The sequence below is a fragment of the Oculina patagonica genome, chromosome 7 (genome assembly GCF_052425735.1).
Source record: "Oculina patagonica isolate OP01 chromosome 7, crgOcupat, whole genome shotgun sequence".
In the NCBI taxonomy this organism is placed as follows: Eukaryota; Metazoa; Cnidaria; class Anthozoa; order Scleractinia; family Oculinidae; genus Oculina; species Oculina patagonica.
Window position 1 is genome coordinate 8,690,470 of NC_135764.1, and position 19,535 is coordinate 8,710,004.

At 38.7% G+C, this 19,535-nt stretch overlaps 1 protein-coding gene and 1 pseudogene across 2 annotated transcripts in view; both read left to right on the forward strand.

Annotated features, from left to right (window-relative positions):
- LOC144661647 (lysophosphatidic acid receptor 3-like) overlaps window positions 1–8,441 on the forward strand; it is a 668,415-nt gene extending 659,974 nt beyond the window's left edge. The window contains exon 4 of the mRNA XM_078522453.1: window positions 8,325–8,441. The gene's annotated coding sequence lies outside the window, so the exon portion shown is untranslated. The remainder of the gene's footprint in view (window positions 1–8,324) is intronic.
- On the forward strand, window positions 49–18,992 carry LOC144659178 (uncharacterized; annotated as a pseudogene). The gene is made up of 12 exons (XR_013571866.1): window positions 49–106; window positions 1,374–1,445; window positions 3,047–3,118; window positions 4,412–4,483; window positions 5,490–5,585; window positions 11,872–11,949; window positions 12,660–12,734; window positions 12,896–12,967; window positions 13,829–14,052; window positions 14,951–15,076; window positions 15,990–17,557; window positions 18,565–18,992. The product of XR_013571866.1 is annotated as an uncharacterized LOC144659178 (transcript).
- Window positions 18,993–19,535: the final 543 nt, after the last annotated feature.

Here is a 19,535-nt window from a genome sequence, read left to right on the forward strand (position 1 = left end):
TAATGATAAATATCTGGCGCATTTCCTTCCACAGGGATTTGGGTTCAAACGCTATCACAAATCTACCTGACAGAGTGTTTGAAAACCTGATAAATCTATTTGGACTGTAAGTAAAAAGGAAGCGCACTGCAGTGCATAACTTGCATGTTTTTTTTTTCTTTTGTGACACAATCCAGCAATTAACACTTAATGAGGGTCCCGAGGGTCTTAGCGCTTTTCAAAACGGAGCCAAGGTAAACGTTGACATTCGAGATTATAGCGGGGCTTCACCGCGCGAAGCAAGGCAGCGGTGCACCATGGGTAAGGAAATTTGGTAAACCCATGAAACCCCAAAACATTTTGGTTTTCGAGTGAGCGTACGCCCCCGCCTACAGACTCTCGGGGAGGGGGGGGGGTAATATCAACTGCAGACAACATTTATCAACTGCGGACAACATTTTGACAATATTCGGAAATTTTCGAGAAATTGTCAAAAATTCGTCAAAAAATTGTAATTATAACGTTTATATAATAAACAGAATAATACATGGTTGCTTGGAGATATGAAATTTATCTTCGAGTGTTCAAATCGATAGCACACGAGTGAGCGCGTCTCCAAGCAACCATGTATTATCCTCTATTTATCATATCCCAAGGAATGTTAAGTCAAACGTCGGCTTGTATCTTTAATATTGAGCATTCATGCTATGGTCAATTGACAGCTTAACGTCTGCTGAACAGTATCGCATGACCATAACGCGGGCTCAGGTATATAACTCATCGATGTCATGTGTTTTTTTATGTTGACCACAGACCAGGTTATAGTTTTCCGGTGAATCACGGGCACAAATCTTACTTGTTTTGACCGTGATAGTGACACAATTTTGTTAGCGCATTTTTTCGATTATGGATTTTTCGGCCATGGATCTTTCTTGAGTAGTATACGTTTAATAACTTCAAAAACAGTATTTTAAATGAGTATTTTCACAAAATTTTAAAAACCAGATAATAAGTGTGGAGTCCGCATTTAGGCTTGGTTAAATCTATATATTATAGCACAAAGAAGACATTAGATGAAAGGCGGCGTTGGTCAACCATCGTCGATACCAGCGTACTGTTCGACGTCATAGATTTTTCAATGTTGCCACGTTTGTTTGAATTATATAAGTATTTCATATATGGCATTATACATTCTCATAGAGACTTGTCTTTAAACTCTAACGCGTAATTATCTGACAGAGTTTTTGCGGCACCGACCAAACTTGAAATGCTTTAAATTAAACGTAGAGTACTGCACTGGAAACTTGAGTGTGGTTTTTAAAAATGCAACGTAAAAGTTTTTAGCTATTGACATCTTCTTTTTTTCTTTTATATTGTCATTAATATTTCAACAGACGTATGGACTCAAACTCTATTACATCTCTACCTGACAGGTTGTTTGCTAATACGAGAAGTGTGCAGTTTATGTAAGAGAAACGAAATGCTTTGCACTGCAACCTATGGTAAAACTTAAGAAAGTGTCCATAAGAGTGCATAAATTAGGAAAAATGGCCATTTTGCAAAAAGGGCCATAACTCGAAGGTAATAAAATATTTTGAGCTAGTGTTTTGCCACAGTTGTTAGCTCTCCATACCCAACATTTATGCCAAGTTTGAGCGTAACCGGTGATTTGAGCTGTATCATCTTCTGCCTGTTTCTGCCCTGTTCTCTCATGGATGCACTCTTAACGTTATAAATCACTCGAAAAAGCTGTTTGGTATCTTTTCACCTAATAAAATCAACTTAAAAATGCTTGGTTGAGCCGCCAAGTTTTAAGTTTCCTATATTTTGCCAAAGGTATACAAATATTGTTTGGCTGTACGTTCCACATGGTTTAAGCCGTTACCGCAAATGACATCCCCACCACTCCCACCACAACCATCACCACATCCACAACCAACACCACCTTATTACGGCTTGCGAAGAGTAATTTGACTAAATATCTGAGCTGGGTTGTTGTCTGGCTTGAGCAGATCACCAATGTTCTGGGAAGCTTCATCAAGAGGAGCCTTAACCCTATTCAGACCGGGCTTTTTGGGTCTCTTTAGACCGGGGGAGGGCGGATTCCCCCCCCCCCCCCGTAACTTCCAGAATATTTAAGCAATCACAATGAAACTTAGAAGATATATAGTATGTCCATAAAATCTATCTTTTGGTATATGTCACGTGGGATGATGACGTCACATCACGTGACAATGACATCATAATGTCAAAACAGCCGCCATCTTGGATCCGCCATCTTGGATTTTGAATTTTTTGCAAATTGTCAGAAAACCGCGCACAATTACGGAAAAGTACTCAAAACCAATAAAACTGTTCCTAAAACCCGTAAAAATGTGAAAATAATTGCTTTAAAGTTGTTTTTCATGAATAGAAGCACGAAAATTACAAATTTGGGAAAACATGCCTGTCAAAGTGCCTGTCAAGTTTCTGACACAACAACTTACCCTAGCTACCAAATTGTTCCCAGATAAATGTTAGATAAAGTCGCAAAGTTTGGCAGCGTTTGGTTGAATATTGAAAAAGTTATAAGCGTTCAAAGTCAGCGCGGGCACTTTCCGCCCCCCCCCCCCCCGGTCTGGATAGGGTTAAAGTTAACCCTTAATATGCTGAAATTTCTACAAAAAACATGGTTTTTTTTACCGTTAATCGATTTTCTTGGCTCTACGGTCCTAAATGTCTCTAAACTTTGCAAGAAATGCACTTTCTGACATTGCAGTAGGTTTTGATGCAATTTCCATGTAAAAATGTACAAAATTTTATTTGACGCATGCGCATAAGCCAAAAATTGGACAGTCCTGTGGAAAGATATATCCAAACTTTATAAGTTGCACGTCACAAAAATCTGCTGACGTGTAAGTTGGCGACGTCATAAGTGGTTGAATGGCCTTTCCTCCAAATCCCGGAGTAATCCGGACTTAGCATATTAAGGGTTAATGAAAGCAGTGTTAACCAAGTAACATGTTGATACCGTTTTTAAAGGGGGAATAACTGTACACGCCTTAACAGATGGAATGCATTTTTACAGATATTTATCATCAAATGCTATCACATCCCTACCTGATGGACTATTTGATAACCTCGTAAAACTGCACACATTGTGAGTGAAACAAAAAAAAAACACATCATTGAAATTTTTGCATGGGTTTATATTCAAGAAAAAAGGGCGTTATTTCTGTAAATTTGTGTAGTCTTGAAAAGTACAAAACATGCCCTTAAAGTGGTAAAGGCTTTATTTTTATTTATTCGTGTTGTTCTTGCTGAAGCTTGATGGGGTTTTGTCCTTAAGGTGCAGGTTTTGTTAACAAAAATATCGGTCTGTTTGAAAATGGACACCAATGTTGTCACATATAAAAGAATATTTTCTAATTTAAGGGTTTCTAACCTATATAGAATACTCAACGAACACTGATGTTAGAAAAAAAATTAAAAAAAACAAGGCCATTTTTTTCACTTATGACTAGGGTTTTCGTACATTAGACTCTCTCGATTTATGGCCAATTTCTTAAAAAAAGCCATAACCTTAAATCCCTGTCAAATTCAAAAATAAGACAATGAATGCGATGGAATTGTGCTAAGACGCCCCCAATAATTAATTGCAATATCAAAGCCATATACTTGCATTTACTCACCCTGCTAGCAGAGTCTCTTAGAAGAGACTATGCTAGTGGCCTCGAATTTCTTTGAATTGCCGCTCATCCGAGGAAAAGGACGAGTCAGACCAGTTTTTCACTCATTCAATCGTACGAATTGCTGACTTTTTTTACGCCTATGGTATCTTTTTTTTACATTCGATCGACAAGCATGGCGGCCGATTCACTTTCGCAAAAGGTTTTTCGAAAAGGCAGCAAATTTTGCACTCTGTACACTTTCAAGGGTCGAGGCTTCACAATCATGTCTCTGTTAAAGGGCAACGAAACGTTTATGGAGTCAGTTGAGGCCAGTACCTTATATTTCAATGAGAATAGAAATATATCTTCAAAAACCATTTCTTTCCAAAAACTTTCTTTTTATTTTGAACTAAGATTAACTCTTTCTTCAAATTTTTACCGATTGGTCGTGTGGATGCCATTTTCTTGTTTACGATGGGCTCGGTTCTTGGAGACGCAGCCGAGTGATGTCCAAACGTACTATAGCTTTCGTCATTAAGCTGTCTCGACGCACAAAAAGGACAATAAAGGTGCGAAACACATCAAATAATTCTTTGTACACAACTTCATTGTATGATCAAACTGAAAATTCTACCTCACTCTGCACAAACTCGAACATGCGATACCCCAGGGAAATGTCACGCGAAAGTACAACAGAAATTAGATGTAACGAAATGGAAGCCACACCTTAGGGGCAATCATGGGGCTGTACTACTAAGTCATATTTTAATATCTATATATAGAGATCTTTCTCACAACAAAATCCAGTATTTGCCAAAGGACTTGTTTTCATGTTTATCCAGTTTGCGAGTTCTGTAAGTATTTTCAGGTGATGAATATTGTTACTATTTCTTGATCATTAAGTGATTATTCGCGTTCAACGTTATTCGAGAGTTTCTATCCAAATGTATCAACCTAACAATTACATTTTATATTATCAAGGTAGATTTTCGGTTGCTGGAGATTTGTTTTGGCAAAATAGGGAAATTTTAAGGGAAAGTGCTCGCTATAAGAAAGAAATTTAACAACACCCTTCACAAATGTATTCCTAAAAAAATTGTTTGGCACTATAATTTTGACGGGAGCTGTTTATTTTTAGCAAAACCATAGACTCTTGTTACTCCTTAACCCGGGGTATACGACCCGTAGAGAGGATTATCAACTCCCCATACCCTGGAGGATTATTACCCCCTAGAAAGATTATCACCTCTCACTGAGTATCCTGGGGGATTATCACCCCTAGAAAGGATGATCACTTCTCACTCAGTACCCTTGGTGATTATCACCCCCGCTTGACGATTGGCACCTCGCACTGAGTACCCTGGGGGATTATCACCCCCAGGGCGATCATTACGCCCCTAGGAAAAAGTGACCTAGAATTCTTAATTGGAGTGCTTCATCCCTTACCCCGTTTCCCCACAAATGTTCTGGTTGTGTTGTTCGTTGATATATAATTGAGGGTTATGGGTTAGGAGCATTAATAAAAGAAAAATAATAATTGATCGATTATCCCAAGAACTTTTTTTACAAATAATTTGGGAAACATTGACCATTAAAAAGCGTTAATCATAAACGATGCGACCAAATGATCACTAGCAACTCGGGAAAAAATAATTACCGCCCGACAGAAAGAGCATTATATTAAAACAGTGTTCAAAAAGTGTGACTGTCCGGGGGAAAACCAATTGTTCAAGCGATATGTCTGGGTCGATGTATGGCTATTTAGGTTATTTTCGGCTTCACTGCTTTGCTGTCTCTATATATAACAGACAGTTAATACCCTTACATCAACGCATTGGCCATCTGTATATTATCTCCTAGATTTATGAATGGCAACAAAGTAGAGAATATTCCACATCGCACCTTCATCAACGTTAAACCAACCCAGTTGGATTTACTTTATATGCCTCATATATTGTGAGTATCGACAGTCAGTGTAAGGGGTGGTGGAAGGGCTGCGGGACAGTGCATCGATAAGTGTAAAGGAACAAAAGTAGGTGCTTGTTAAGGTGAATGAAGAAAAATCATACCCTAGCACTACGGTCGCCCTTGATGGTGTGGCATTCGCATGACACTCCTGCTGTCAGTCCTGCAAAGCCTGATACTAAGCCCTAGCGCTAGGTTCAAATAAGCCAAGAGGACGAAAATCGCAAATCGCAGCTTCAAATAGACTGTCTTGCGCAAAGAGAGTCGTAGAGCTCCTTGCTAGGAGGATCCGAGCTGCATTGTATTGGCCTGACGCTTGAAGAACCTGAAACCTGGTGCAAGCTAATTTTATAAAACAGCGTATATGATGCGCACAGTCAATAATAACTTGGTGTCGCATGATATATTTGTCATGCACAAGACAAACAACAACAAACAAACAACAAACAACAACAGACTGCCCTTCCGCAGTTGAAGCTGGAATTTCATACTCAGTCCTTATTAAAGGTCTGTATGGAAGAATCTTGACAGAGGTCGTGACTATTACCATACGCAGTCAGGTCTGTATTAACGACCGAGGTAAAGATTCTCCCATGCAGACCGACCAACCTCGGTTTGCAAGATGCTTTTTATATGGCCACGTTCAGTGTAAACATTTGCTTGCAAATGGCTTTGATATATTTAGACAAGGTCGAGATCCCCGGCAGGTATGTTTTCAATTTCTCTAGCCTCTTACATTGACTGTCAGTATTTTCTTACACGAGTTAAAAGTCGTTTCCGTTGGTGTTGACTGCTTTAAGAGTGTGCCCGTGAGAGAACAGGGCAGAACCAGGTAACAAGTGATACAGCTCATATCACCGATTTCGCCCAAACTTAGCATAAATGTTGGGTATGGTGAGCTATTTACTGTGGCAAAACATTAACTCAAAATATTTTATTCCCTTCAAGTTATGGCACCTTTTGAAAAAATGGCCATTTTTCACTAATTTATGCATATTTAATTAGCTGACTTTGATTGACCAGTTCCACAAGAAAAAACGACTTCTGAAAATAAAATTCACTGCACTATATTCTTTGGTTATTAGGCTTTAAGTACAATAATTCCCTTCAACCGTCCGATTTGATTTCTTCTCCTCAAACGGTCTTTTGGAAGGTACACATTTCGTACTGTTGGAAATAGCCTTTAACTAGTGCCCAATATCTCCCATGAGCAACAACTTATATACATTATTCTTACATGGGTAATGAAATCCATCATTAAACTTCACAAAAATGCCACAAAATGTCTGGGGACTTCAATATTTTATTAGTATTGAGGAACTAAACACACGTGACTTAACGATTTCTTGCTATTTCATCAAAATTCACCGAAACACAAAAGCCATTTATTTGCCTCAATTTGGCATAAAATCGGTACGAAATAGCTAATCAAGCATAAATCTATAGATAACAATCAAAATATTGGCGAAGAAAAGGCAGTTAGGACATTTTTCGGAGCGTTTTCAGAGCCATATAATTCGGCAATGTTGTGATAGCAAATGTAAAAATAGCAGCGAAAGATTTTCTTCAAAAGCTCGCTCAATTTAACATTAGGCACATCAAAGTTAAGAAACAAGAAAGTAATACTACATACATGCCACTTATCGACACACAGATGCTTTCTTTTGAAGAATTTGTTCTTCCTCGCTGCACTTCGATTCTTCGATCGATCTCAATTGACATGATTGACATGTACTGTTGCTTTGAGGCGCGCTGAATTTAGTCAATCCATCGTGGTTCATCCTTCGTGAAAGGTGTAAACAGGATGTCAATAAAGTCATTCAAAGAGCTGTTCAAAGTTCACGGAAGGACACTTGTCTCAGCCAGTTTGCATGAAATAAATTTAACTGGAAAATAAACAGCCGCCATGTTGAATTTCTACCTTTGAGCCTGCCGTTTCAGTCAGCGGTACGGCCGTTCACTGGGTATCACGCGTCCATCACGCGCGACCACACGCGCGATCATTTGCTTTTCCTCCGCGAGTGTTCGTTGGATGCGTTTGTGATGAAAATGAAAATATTTTCAAATTGTCGTAGGGAAAACAATTTCCTACGCTACAGCTCCAAGTGTTTACCGCAATGTGATGCTGAAGGAACTCTAGGGTGCTTACCATTTGTTGGAGAGAACCGGTTGGAATGACCACTGAAAAATGGAAAGGCTTCTTTCCAAAATTAGCAAACTAACCGAAATAGATGTCGCTTACCATTTGTAGCTCAGTTTCCTGTTATTTCTTTCCGTTGGTGGGAGACTTGAAGGACGGGAGACTAGAACTGGGAAACCTTACAAATGGTAAGAAAATTTCTGACGTTCCGTCAATTTCCAAAGAGATTTTCCAGAAAAAAAACTGTTCCATTTGACTTTCACCGAAACAGAGTTCTTGATTTTTCTGTTCAACGGTCGGCATGCACGGCAACCAAATCAAAATAATTGTTTATGTTCCAAAATGACGCTAAATACTAGTTATACAACGCTTTCGAGTGGTATACTATGGAATATCCCACGAGTCACTTGTATTTTCTCGGTATACACACTCGCCTTAAAGCTCGTGTGTATACCGAGAAAATACAAGTGACAAGTGGGATATTCCATTGTATACCACGAGAAAGTGTTGTGTAACTATTTTATACCATGCCATAGAAAATACGCTTACTAAATTTCGTCGAGAATACAGTCGCAGCGCACTATGGGAAGGTTGGGTTGAATACCGTCGAGTATACAACGGCTTTCCTGTATTGTGATTGGCTGTATTTTCTATGGCATGGTATAAATGGCGGTATAAAACTGCTCCGACGTCTCGACAATACTGCCTTTTTTGGGGTGGCACCCTGAAGAAGGCAGTATTGCCGAAACGTCGGAGCAGTTTTATACCGCCATTTATACCATGCCATAGAAAATACAGCCAATCAGAATACAGGAAAGCCGTTGTATATTCGACGGTATTCAACCCAACCTTCCCATAGTGCGCTGCGACTGTATTCTCGACGAAATTTAGTAAGCGTATTTTCTATGGCATGGTATAAAATAGTTACACAACACTTTCTCGTGGTATACTATGGAATATCCCACTTGTCACTTGTATTTTCTTGGTATACACACTCGCCTAAAGGCTCGTGTGTATACCGAGAAAATACAAGCGACTCGTGGGATATTCCGTAGTATACCACTTGAAAGCGTTGCATAACTAGTATTTAGCGTCATTTTGGAGCATAAACAATTATTTTTAGCATAAAAGACGCTACACAGTTAAACAAATCAAAATGTCAACGTCTCCCAGTTACTTTTCAGACATTTGTATTTTTTTTAAAGCTTGTTCAAATCCCCCTCCCCTGGCGGAAATAGTGATTAATACCGCGCATAACGATTACATTTTTTGACCAAGTTCCCCTACCCCTGGGGCATAAATGGGGAAAAATGAATAACTCAGCAAAATTGGAGAATAACGTTTACCACGGGATAAATCACTATACGGTGGATAGCGAGGTAGGTTTTGTAATCGTTTCTTGCGCAAGTGCTTTAGTTGGGGGAGCGTCTGTGCTGAACTGAACAAAGTATTCACGTACGAAATGCCTTTAGCGACGCATTCTATATGGCGCAGCAAATATATACATATATCTATAAAGGTGTGAATGTAGAGAGAGAAAACAACAAAGAATAAAACGGGTTTTCCTCGCGTTGACCTCGAAAAAGACAGAAGACTACCTGTGCTGGTTGAAACATTAGCTAATAAGTTTGGCCGTCTTGCGTAGTCCTAGTGTTGCAATAAATTTGTTTAGTTTTAATGCGGGGTTTAAGCACACTACAAAAGTCTGCATTCGCGTCTTTGTAACTCACATAGCCACTTAAATTGAGTCGGTGATGAAGAAAATTATCATTTGAAGCCGCAATTCGTCACTTGCAATGTGGGCACTCAAGAGGAAAAATTTGCCCCCATAAAAGCCCTTTTCTAAAACAAAACTGCAGTAATGACGTTTATCGGTAAATGGACAGATGGAGAACTTTGTGGGATCCCGAAAAAGAGAGTGGGTACAAATTCAGTCTCCTAGCTACCAAAGTGTAATATAATATAGACGATTTGAACAGAAGGAATAGATGTACACAGGCCAGGCTAACAACCTAACCGCCATTTCTTCGAATGTCCATATTCACCCCCTCCCCCACCTCCCAAAAAAGACAGAAACAACAAAAAAACAATAAACATACTAGTTTTAACCTGATATAAGATGGAAAAACTTGCTCTGATTATTTAATGGTTTCCGACATTTCAGAGCTCAATTTCAGAGCATCAAAACCGATTGCATCGCATACATTACACTGCATCCAGTGTATTTCTCTTCAACTATTTATCAAAAAAATTCAATGGAGAAGTTGAAAAAAATTCTCACTTTTACAAGAAACGCACACTACTTATAAGGCTAAGATCAAGCCCCGGTTGTTCAGAGGGTAGATAACGCCATCCGCTACTTATTCCGACAAAAACAAACATTTGCGGAGGAAAAGCAAATGAACACGCGTGTGTATAGCTGTGTATAGCTGTGTTGGGCTATGTATAGGCGTGTATAGCTGTGTAGGGCTAGGCTATGTATCCCTTTTATGAATATCCCTATATAGGATTTAGTCAAACAACTATATGATGACTACACTACGTACTTGCCCCAGTGAACGCCCGTACCGCTGACTGAAACGGCAGGCTCAAAGGTAGAAATACAACATGGCGGCTGTTTATTTTCCAGTTAAATTTATTTCATGCAAACTGGCTGAGACAAGTGTCCTTCCGTGAACTTTGAACAGCTCTTTGAATGACTTTATTGACAACCTGTTTACACCTTTCACGAAGAATGAACCACGATGTATTGGCTAAGTTCATCGCGCCTCAAAGCAACAGTACATGTCAATTGAGATCGATCGAAGGATCGAAGTGCAGCGAGGAAGAACAAATTCTTCAAAAGAAAGCATCTGTGTGTCGATAAGTGGCATGTATGTAGTATTACTTTCTTGTTTCTTAACTTTGATGTGCCTAAATGTTGAATTGAGCGAGCTTTTGAAGAAAATCTTTCGCTGCTATTTTTACATTTACTATCACAACATTGCCGAATTATATGGCTCTGAAAACGCTCCGAAAAATGCCCTAACTGCCAATCTTCGCCAATATTTTGATTGTTATCTATAGATTTATGCTTGATTAGCTATTTCGTACCGATTTTATGCCAAATTGAGGCAAATAAATGGCTTCTGTGTTTCGGTGAATTTTGATGAAATAGCATGAAATCGTTAAGTCACGTGTGTTTAGTTCCTCAATACTAATAGAATATTAAAGTCCCCAGACATTTTGTGGCATTTTTGTGAAGTTTAATGATGGATTTCATTACCCATGTAAGAATAATGTATATAAGTTGTTGCTCATGGGAGATATTGGGCACTAGTTAAAGGCTATTTCCAACAGTACGAAATGTGTACCTTCCAAAAGACCGTTTGAGGAGAAGAAATCAAATCAGACGGTTGAAGTGAGTTATTGCACTTAAAGCCTAATAACCACAGAATATAACGCAGTGAATTTTATTTTCAGAAGTCTTTTTTTCTTGTGGAACTGATCAATCAAAGTCAGCTAATTAAATATGCATAAATTAGTGAAAAATGGCCATTTTTTCAAAAGGTGCCATAACTTGAAGGGAATAATATATTTTGAGTTGATGTTTTGCCACAGTAAATAGCTCACCATACCCAACATTTATGCTAAGTTTGGGCGAAATCGGTGACATGAGCTGTATGACATGTTGCCTGGTCCTCTTATGGACACACTCTTAAGCTTCTGGCCTTGCAATTATTTCTTAATTTCATCTCTAGTTGGCATTTTGACTGCATGCAAGCTTAAGTTGCATTTGCCAAGGTTTCCTCGTTCTCTTTACTTTTTATTCTCATCAAAGTTTTTGACTCTTCTGTTTAGTATTGTTAGTCGACGTCAGTCATTGTTTCTTTGCATTTGTTTGTAGCTTTCTCGCCGAAACTCTAGATGGAAAATATGGATTGCGGTCAATATAAGCCAATCAAATTCGTAAAAATGGATGGTTCCCAGTTTTTTTACGAGACACGGCTATATAATAATAATAAATTAAATAACTTTTATCTATAGTTATCGAAAATTCATGGGTTGCCTTAGATACAAAGCCACAAAACTGAAATTTTCACGACAATACTGTACTTGTTTTTACTAATAACATTATTCATCCCGTCATTGTTCAAGAATGTTCTCGAATAATCCTATAAAGACAATTGGACCAGAGGCATTTAGGTGGGGAAGCTATGCAGAAGGAATGTATGTGTAAGTGACGACGACTACTTTTTTTTTTATCAGACGAACAATATGGCATAACATGTTGCGCTATAATTCATTTAAGGTGGCCCGCGGGTATGTATTGCTCTTACAGGTCCCTTTTTAAAACCCGTTTTAGAAGAAGGAAAACAATAAGCGTTATTTTTTCGCATTTCTTAAGCCTAACAGACGAACCCCGAAATAATGTAAAATCATAAAAACTCTGGCGATCAAGCCAGATTTGTCTAAGTTATGAGCAACTTTTTGAAGCCTTCTTTTTTAATAAAACGAGATTCTAATGTACCTTGGTGATGAGATAAGAATAAGATGCAACTTTTTGCAAAGTTTTTTAATTGATGTTGTGATTTTAACTGAAGTTAAAATATCCTAAGAATAAGAGTGCCTACGCTACACTTTAATTCGTTAATAAGGCGTGACAGAGTAGTAGTAATTAAAGCCCATAAACGATCTCGTCTGAAACAAAACACCGAGCACAAGATGGCGGCTTCGTCACGTCAAATCAAGAGAGAAGATAGGTAAGAGTAATTAAACGAACGCATGTTTGGATGGTAGGAATGCAAAACGAAACGCCATAAACGGGTGTGGGAGCGTATATGGAGGACAAGCGAGAAAAAAATTAATGAAACCCAAAGGTGCACTTAATGTGATAATATAATACTTGTTGTTGGGTTGTTCATCTTTGATTTTATTTCTGACAGATTCCTGCTGCAGACGAAGCTGAAAATATTTAGCCTGAATTACTTCTTTGGCCACAGTGTTCAATATTTCCAAATGTAACGTATTTGTACTACTTCAATACTTGAAAATACTAGATAATACTTATGCTCTATGGCGGGATTCATAAGAAGGTGAAACTGGAAAGTATCGCTTCTAAAGCAGCTGCTGTTTGTGTTCTTTTGAATTAGTTTTCCTTTCTTTATTTCCTTTTTTACAGGGTAATAAAAAACAGAACTGTTTCAAAAGTGACGTATGTAACATCATTCAATGGAATAGTCACAGTATATCTGTCAGTACAGAAATTCCTTATTTTTTTTCACATGCACTTTTAAAATACATGCATTTTGTAGGTGAGGTACCGGTATTAAATTCCTGCCGTTCACTCTTTTCAGACTAGAGTGAATTTAGGTCCATGATCTGCGGGTGGCATCTTGGTTAGACAAAAAAAAACTAAATTGAAGCGCCTTCAAAAATATAACAACAACTTCTCTTCGACGTACATTTTTTGACCTCGTGCTAAATGTCTTAGCTCGCGAGTGACACTGGGTAACAGTACAGTACTCATGGCCAGCGGCCGCTCCATTCTCCCTCCTCCCCCCCCCCCCCCCCCTAGTAAGTCAACAAGACGAAACGACAACCTTGGTGAGTTTAAGTAACAAGAGTTTTCTACAAGAAAATGAGAAATGTTCTTAGTTCAATAACAGTTCGGCATTTACCTCTTTAACGGTCAAATGATCATCTGTTCTCCTTTAAAATCAGTTTTAGAGTCACTCGATAATCTCAATAGGCATTCCTTTTAGTTTAATCGCCAACGGAATGCTTTTTTTATTTCTATGGAGGACCTCCCTGTAAACCACGTATTTAAGTGACGGGCGCTTTCTCGTTAAAGATTGTTTTTATTATTATTATTATTATTATTATTATTATTATTATTATTATTATTATTATTATTATTATTATTATTATTATTATTATTATTATTATTATTATTGTAGCGGTAGCGACAGCCCATTACGATGAACGCACACGAAAAAATTACATCTACCGTCGATCAATGGTCGAACATTAATCACTTACACAAGGACTTCGTCGCTTATAAATTGTAACCGCCAACACATCATTTTATTCCTGAGGATTTTTTCTCTCCTAGAAACCCTGTTGATTCACCAACAGAAGCTATCCACGTTAAAGATCCTTCAGGTGGGTTTGGTAAACCGCTTGTCTCCGCTCTTGAGTCCTCGGGGTTTAGACGTGTGCCAGAACTAGAGAAATCCGATGATAAGAAGGATGTGGCTATATTGTTACCATGCCCCTTGGGAACATTTTCCAACTCTTCCACGAAAGGAGCTGATGGATGTACAGAATGTCCTCCAGGTAAGCTATAATCTTCTCTGGGGCTTGTTTTTAAATATAACCCTAAATTACTAAAACAGAGTACAGTGGAACCCGGTGAACAAAATTTTCAAAATTTTCAAAATTTTTCCAAAATGCCAGAAAACCACCCAAATTTACTGCAAAGTACACAAAATCGATAAAACTGTGTTTAAAAACCGTAAAAAGGTAAAAAGTAATTGCATTTAAGTTGATTTTCATCAATAGAAACACGAAAATTACAAATTTGGGGAAACATGCCTACCAAAATGCCGTTGCCATAGTAATTTCATGTTCCTGACACAACATCAAATCCTACCAAATTATTTCCAGATAAATTTTAGATAAACTCACAAAGTTTAACAAAGTTTGGTTGAATCTTGAAAAAGTTATAAGCGTTCGAAGTCGGCGCGGGCCTCAAAAGCCCCTTCCGGTCTGAATAGGGTTAAGAGCGTAAAGCGGACACTAGTAATAATCATAGATTAGCGTAGTGCGTTCGATTAAATTTTGTGTGCCTTAAATTCGCCCGCTTTACACGATTGACCTCCACAATTCGCCAAGCACGTGTCAAAAAGAGTAAAGGCCACATCAGCTCTAGCCGGTTTTCATGTGGGTCCGCTATATCATGTGGGTCGATAGGTCGGATCGATTTAAGAAATGTTAGTTTTCTCAAGAGGGAGGAAAGCGGAGAATCCGAAGAAAACCCTCGGAGCAAGGCAAGAACCAACCACAAACTCAACCCACATATGGCATGATCCGGAATCGAACCTAGTCTCAATTAATAAAAATCTGTTGCTTTCAGAAGAACCCAATAAATGCCTATACAACTGTGATAATTGTCTTCGAATAAATTTATTTTGCATGTGTAAAGTAAACAGGCTCACTGTGATTCCATTTCCAGGAGGATTTTACTCGGATGATCTCGGCTACGTGGCCAAAAGCTGCAAGAAATGTCCAAACGGTTCCTTTGTTCACTTTGATAAAACGCCAGGAAGACAAAAGCAAGATTGCAAGTCTTGTCCTGAAGGTGAGGTTTGAACACGTGCGCATTATTCAAGAAACGTTTTGAATTTGTTCGTTGAGTTGGTTATGTTACTCATGGTTTTATTAGTGCTTTCATCATTTTCATTATATTAAAGTCACCGTGCTGTAATTACAGTACCAAAATTACTTTGAAAAACCTCACCGAATGTTGGTTACACTATAATTCTGTACCCCTTAGTTATGGTAAAATATTTTCAAAAAAAAGGACAAATTTGCTGTTGTGAATGCCTCAAATTCAGAAACGACTCTTGCTCTCTGATGTTCTCGACGTTGACGTACTATTTTGATAACATTTTGTCGTTTTAACCATTATTTAATACAAGGGAGCCAAGAAGAGGATGAAGAAAGGTACAAACCGCCACCAAATTTGTGGAATTTGTGAAAGTGAGCCTTGTGGCAATATAACGAAAAACATTGCAATTCAGCAAAGCAGACTACGTACTTACAATACGCGAAAAAAAATATAGAGTTAAGAGACACTCTTAAGTAAATGATCCTCAAGATATTAAACAGCTTCTTCTATTTCAAATGCATCTAGCGATGATTCTTGGGCTCCCCCCCCCCCCCCCCAAATTGAATTTCGTGCTCCTACTATAGTCTGCGTTGTCCTGTAGATAGAAAAAAGGAAACTTTGGAAGAGGGGTGGAGGGGAAAATCTGACTGACACATTCGAAACTGATATGGCATTTGACATTTTTTCAGTTTTTTTCCCCATTTTAGTTTTAAGTAGAATGAGTTGTTGTGGAAGAGCCACAGTTACGCTTTCTAATAATCAATAAGTGACATAACGCGAAATAGAACTCACAAATACATTGCATGAATACGCTGTAGGCATAAATAACGCTTATGCTAGCTGTTGACACAGTTTTCTTAAACACACTCATTACTGCCAACAGGAACAGAAACTGATTTCTTTGCCGGATACCGTGCTTGTCAATGCTTGGAAGGATTTTATCGAACCCATATGTTCGATAAATGTCACAAATGTGGACAAGGTGGACTAGAATGCCAAGATGATTATGCTTCTTTGAGAGCTGGGTACTGGTGGGAATGGCGGAACGTGTCACACACAGATCGATACAGAGATTTCATTGCGAATCTCCTGACGTCCTCACCAGCGCTAGATGCTTCAAGTGTACAATATCCTTTCCCGATACCAACACCTTACAAGTGTCCGAGAGAAAAATCATGCAGAGGTGGTTTAGATTCCCCATGCGAAAAAGGATACAAAGGTCCTCTCTGTGAAGTTTGCGGTGCAGGGTACTATAAACAGTTACAAACATGCACAAAGTGCTCATCAAAGAGGTGGATGGTGGGCCAGTTGTCAATCATTACGGCCATCGTCGTTATAATTATTGTGGTTTTGGTGTGGATCAACAGAAGACACAGCAAAACTGGAGAGCACCGCCCCCTGACAGACATGTTTTTGTCTAAACTTAAGATCGTAATTGGCTTTTATCAAGTCACCTATGGCTTGCTGGAAACGTTCTCATACATAAAATGGCCCGGCTCTTTGGAGGTTATCGCCAAATATTCAGGAATACTTCAGATGGATGTACTTCATATAGCACCCATTCACTGCCTTTTCTCGCAATTTCGTGTGGATGCTTTTGGACATTTGCTTGCAATGATGATAATAAATGCTTCTGTCATCGGCTTGTCTGTAATCGTTTACGCAGTGCGAAGAGCAATAATCTTACAAAGTCGGAATCTGCAGGACGATGAGAGGTCAGAAGAAATCTCACAGACAAAAGAGACCGTGCTCAGGAACTTGTTTTTCTTCTTGTATGTTACTTACCTGAACACGTGTGCCAAGACAACCAATGTTCTTCCACTTGCCTGCCAGAAAGTTTGCCGAGATGAAAAAGAAGAGTTTTGTCACAGTTACATGAAAGCAGATTACAGCATTCAATGCCAAGGTACAAAGTACAACCATTGGCTTATCGTGGCGTACATTTCTTCTGCTTACATCATTACCCTCACTGCCTCATCATTCATTGCCCTTTGGAGACAAAGAGAAGTGTTAAGAGCTGTAGCAGACGCCGATGCCTTGCATACAGACTCTGGTACGGAAGTTATCTCAGGATTGCGTTTTCTTTTTGGAAAAACAACAAACATCGCTCGTGGTATTGGGAACTTGTAGAAATGTCTCGAAAAGTAATTTTGACGTCTGCATTGATTCTCGTGGGGCAAGAGAGCAGGTCCTACATTGGCTTGGCATGGGTCATCGCTGGGATGTATGGAATGCTTTTCTCCTGGATCAAACCCATAAATGACGTGACTGAAAACAGATTAATGGCGACGTCCCTTGCTGTTACTGTTGTAAACCTGGGCATTGGAGCCGTGAGTAAAATCCCTGCAGAGAACATACCAGCTTCAATGGGCAAGTATGTGGACGCAGACGCAATCCTGTTCAAGTTACTGGTGATAGGAGCGAATACTTCTGTGCTTGGCCTTCTTGTTTGTAAGTTGAAATAATTGTAAATAGCACTTACAAGCACTATATAAACTATTCAAAACTAGAGTCTTTTTTAGGGGCGTTCTTTAAAAATACCAAATAAATGGTTAAGTATATTTCTAGCTATAATCTATTGAAATCCAGAGCTCACGCTATCAGCTTTTGAGAAATGGTAGTTGTTCTAGTGAAGAGGTTTTCAAAATTTTGAAATCACGGCCATATTTAACCAGTTACGTGATCTGAACAGAGAAAATCCTAAAATTCGAATGCCGTGACGATTTGGAAATAGATAAAGGCGTCCACAGCCTTAATGGAACCTGCTGTTTTATGAATTTGCATTATTAAATGACGTGATAACGACGTAGTACATATTCCTGTATACCGACATTCGTCAATAGCTTTTTTCTTCTTGTTTGAACGACTTTTACTTGTATTAAGAAGGTCTCTGATTCGTAAAAAAATGGATATCTATGTCCTTTTATTTCGAGTTTTAAAGAAATCAAATTTTAATGTACAGCTTGGGAATAGCATTTTTTAAAATTGTCAGTAAGTGTAACAAAATGCTCCAACATTGCTTACCACAAATTGCCCCTTTTAGGAATCCCTTAGCAAGGGCTCTGGATCTACCTGCTTAACTACCTTTCGTTAATAAAGTGATAGCGTTTGGGGCTTGTGGTGATTGGCAACATCGACTGGGTGACAGATGGGTTCTTCTTGGGTACTAGTGGCCTGACAAATGTATGTCCATAGCACGGTTTAACTTCTTTTTTGCATCAGTAGAGAACATTGGAACGGTTAAATGGAGTATATATTTGGCTTTTATCCTTTGTTTTATGATACCCTAACAATCGCTCTCATACTATAGAATAACACTTCTTGGCTAGGGACACTTAACGAGGGCGGAATGGGGTTCGAATCTCAGTGACGTCCGAGAAGTAAATATAAAGAACAAGTGGAAGTGTGATAAATTTATTAAGCGATTCTAAGATCCTACTTGTCTCGTTTACTTTCAGACCAGTACACACTGTTTCTATATCAGTACCTAAAGGAATGGCGCAAAAATCCACACTGGTCTTTCTCTTGCTGCCTGGCTTTGCTTCTCCCTCTGAATGATTTGCAGGGAGAAATACGTGGCTTAGTGGGAACCAATGTTCTAAGCAGCCAGTTGCAAAGCGGAGAATTTGAAAAGCCCACCGCGGCCGTTCTCTCTGCCGTAAAAGAAAGTGGAGCTATCGATGTTACTCTTGAAGAAGGTGATCAAGGTGATTATGACACAACGGTGGTGGGGGATGAAAGTTGTCAAGTCGCCGAGTATAGCGACACAAGATGTCATCAAGGGACACAGACAGAACTACGTTTGCTATCAAAGCCTGATATCGTCTCGCATGTGTCAATGAGCAAACAGGAGAGTGAGTACAATCCTTTTAAAATGCATGTCTAATCGGTTAATAATTTAAAAATTTGTCTAAGCACTTAATATGCTTGGCCAAGATCGTGAATGTATTCGAGTACCAGTTTCTAGTTTTACCAGTTTCTAGTTCTTGTAGCTCATGGTAGAAAAGCAAGGACTGCAATGAAACTGCTTGAAACATTAGTGATATTAGAGGTAACTTTGGCATTTATATTTATTTAAATTGGAGAAATTGCACCCGTATCAAACTTTGGTCACGTTAGTAATGTGGAACAAGCACAACTTAGCTTGTGCCACGTGAACGCAAACACAGGATTAATGATGGAACATATATTGTCCTTTCCTTGCGCTTTAAGCTTGAGTTAATGTTTACCTTATCGTTGAACCTATGAAAATGTGTGATGCAACCATCAAATGTGTGATTTATCGAATTTTTGATTTATCAAATTTGTGATTTGCATCAAATTAATACAAATCAAAATTTGTTATGCAAACAAACAAACCAACATCCGTCCAATAGGCATAGTATAACATGACATAAACACATTGAGCTTGCCTCTATGTGGCACGTGC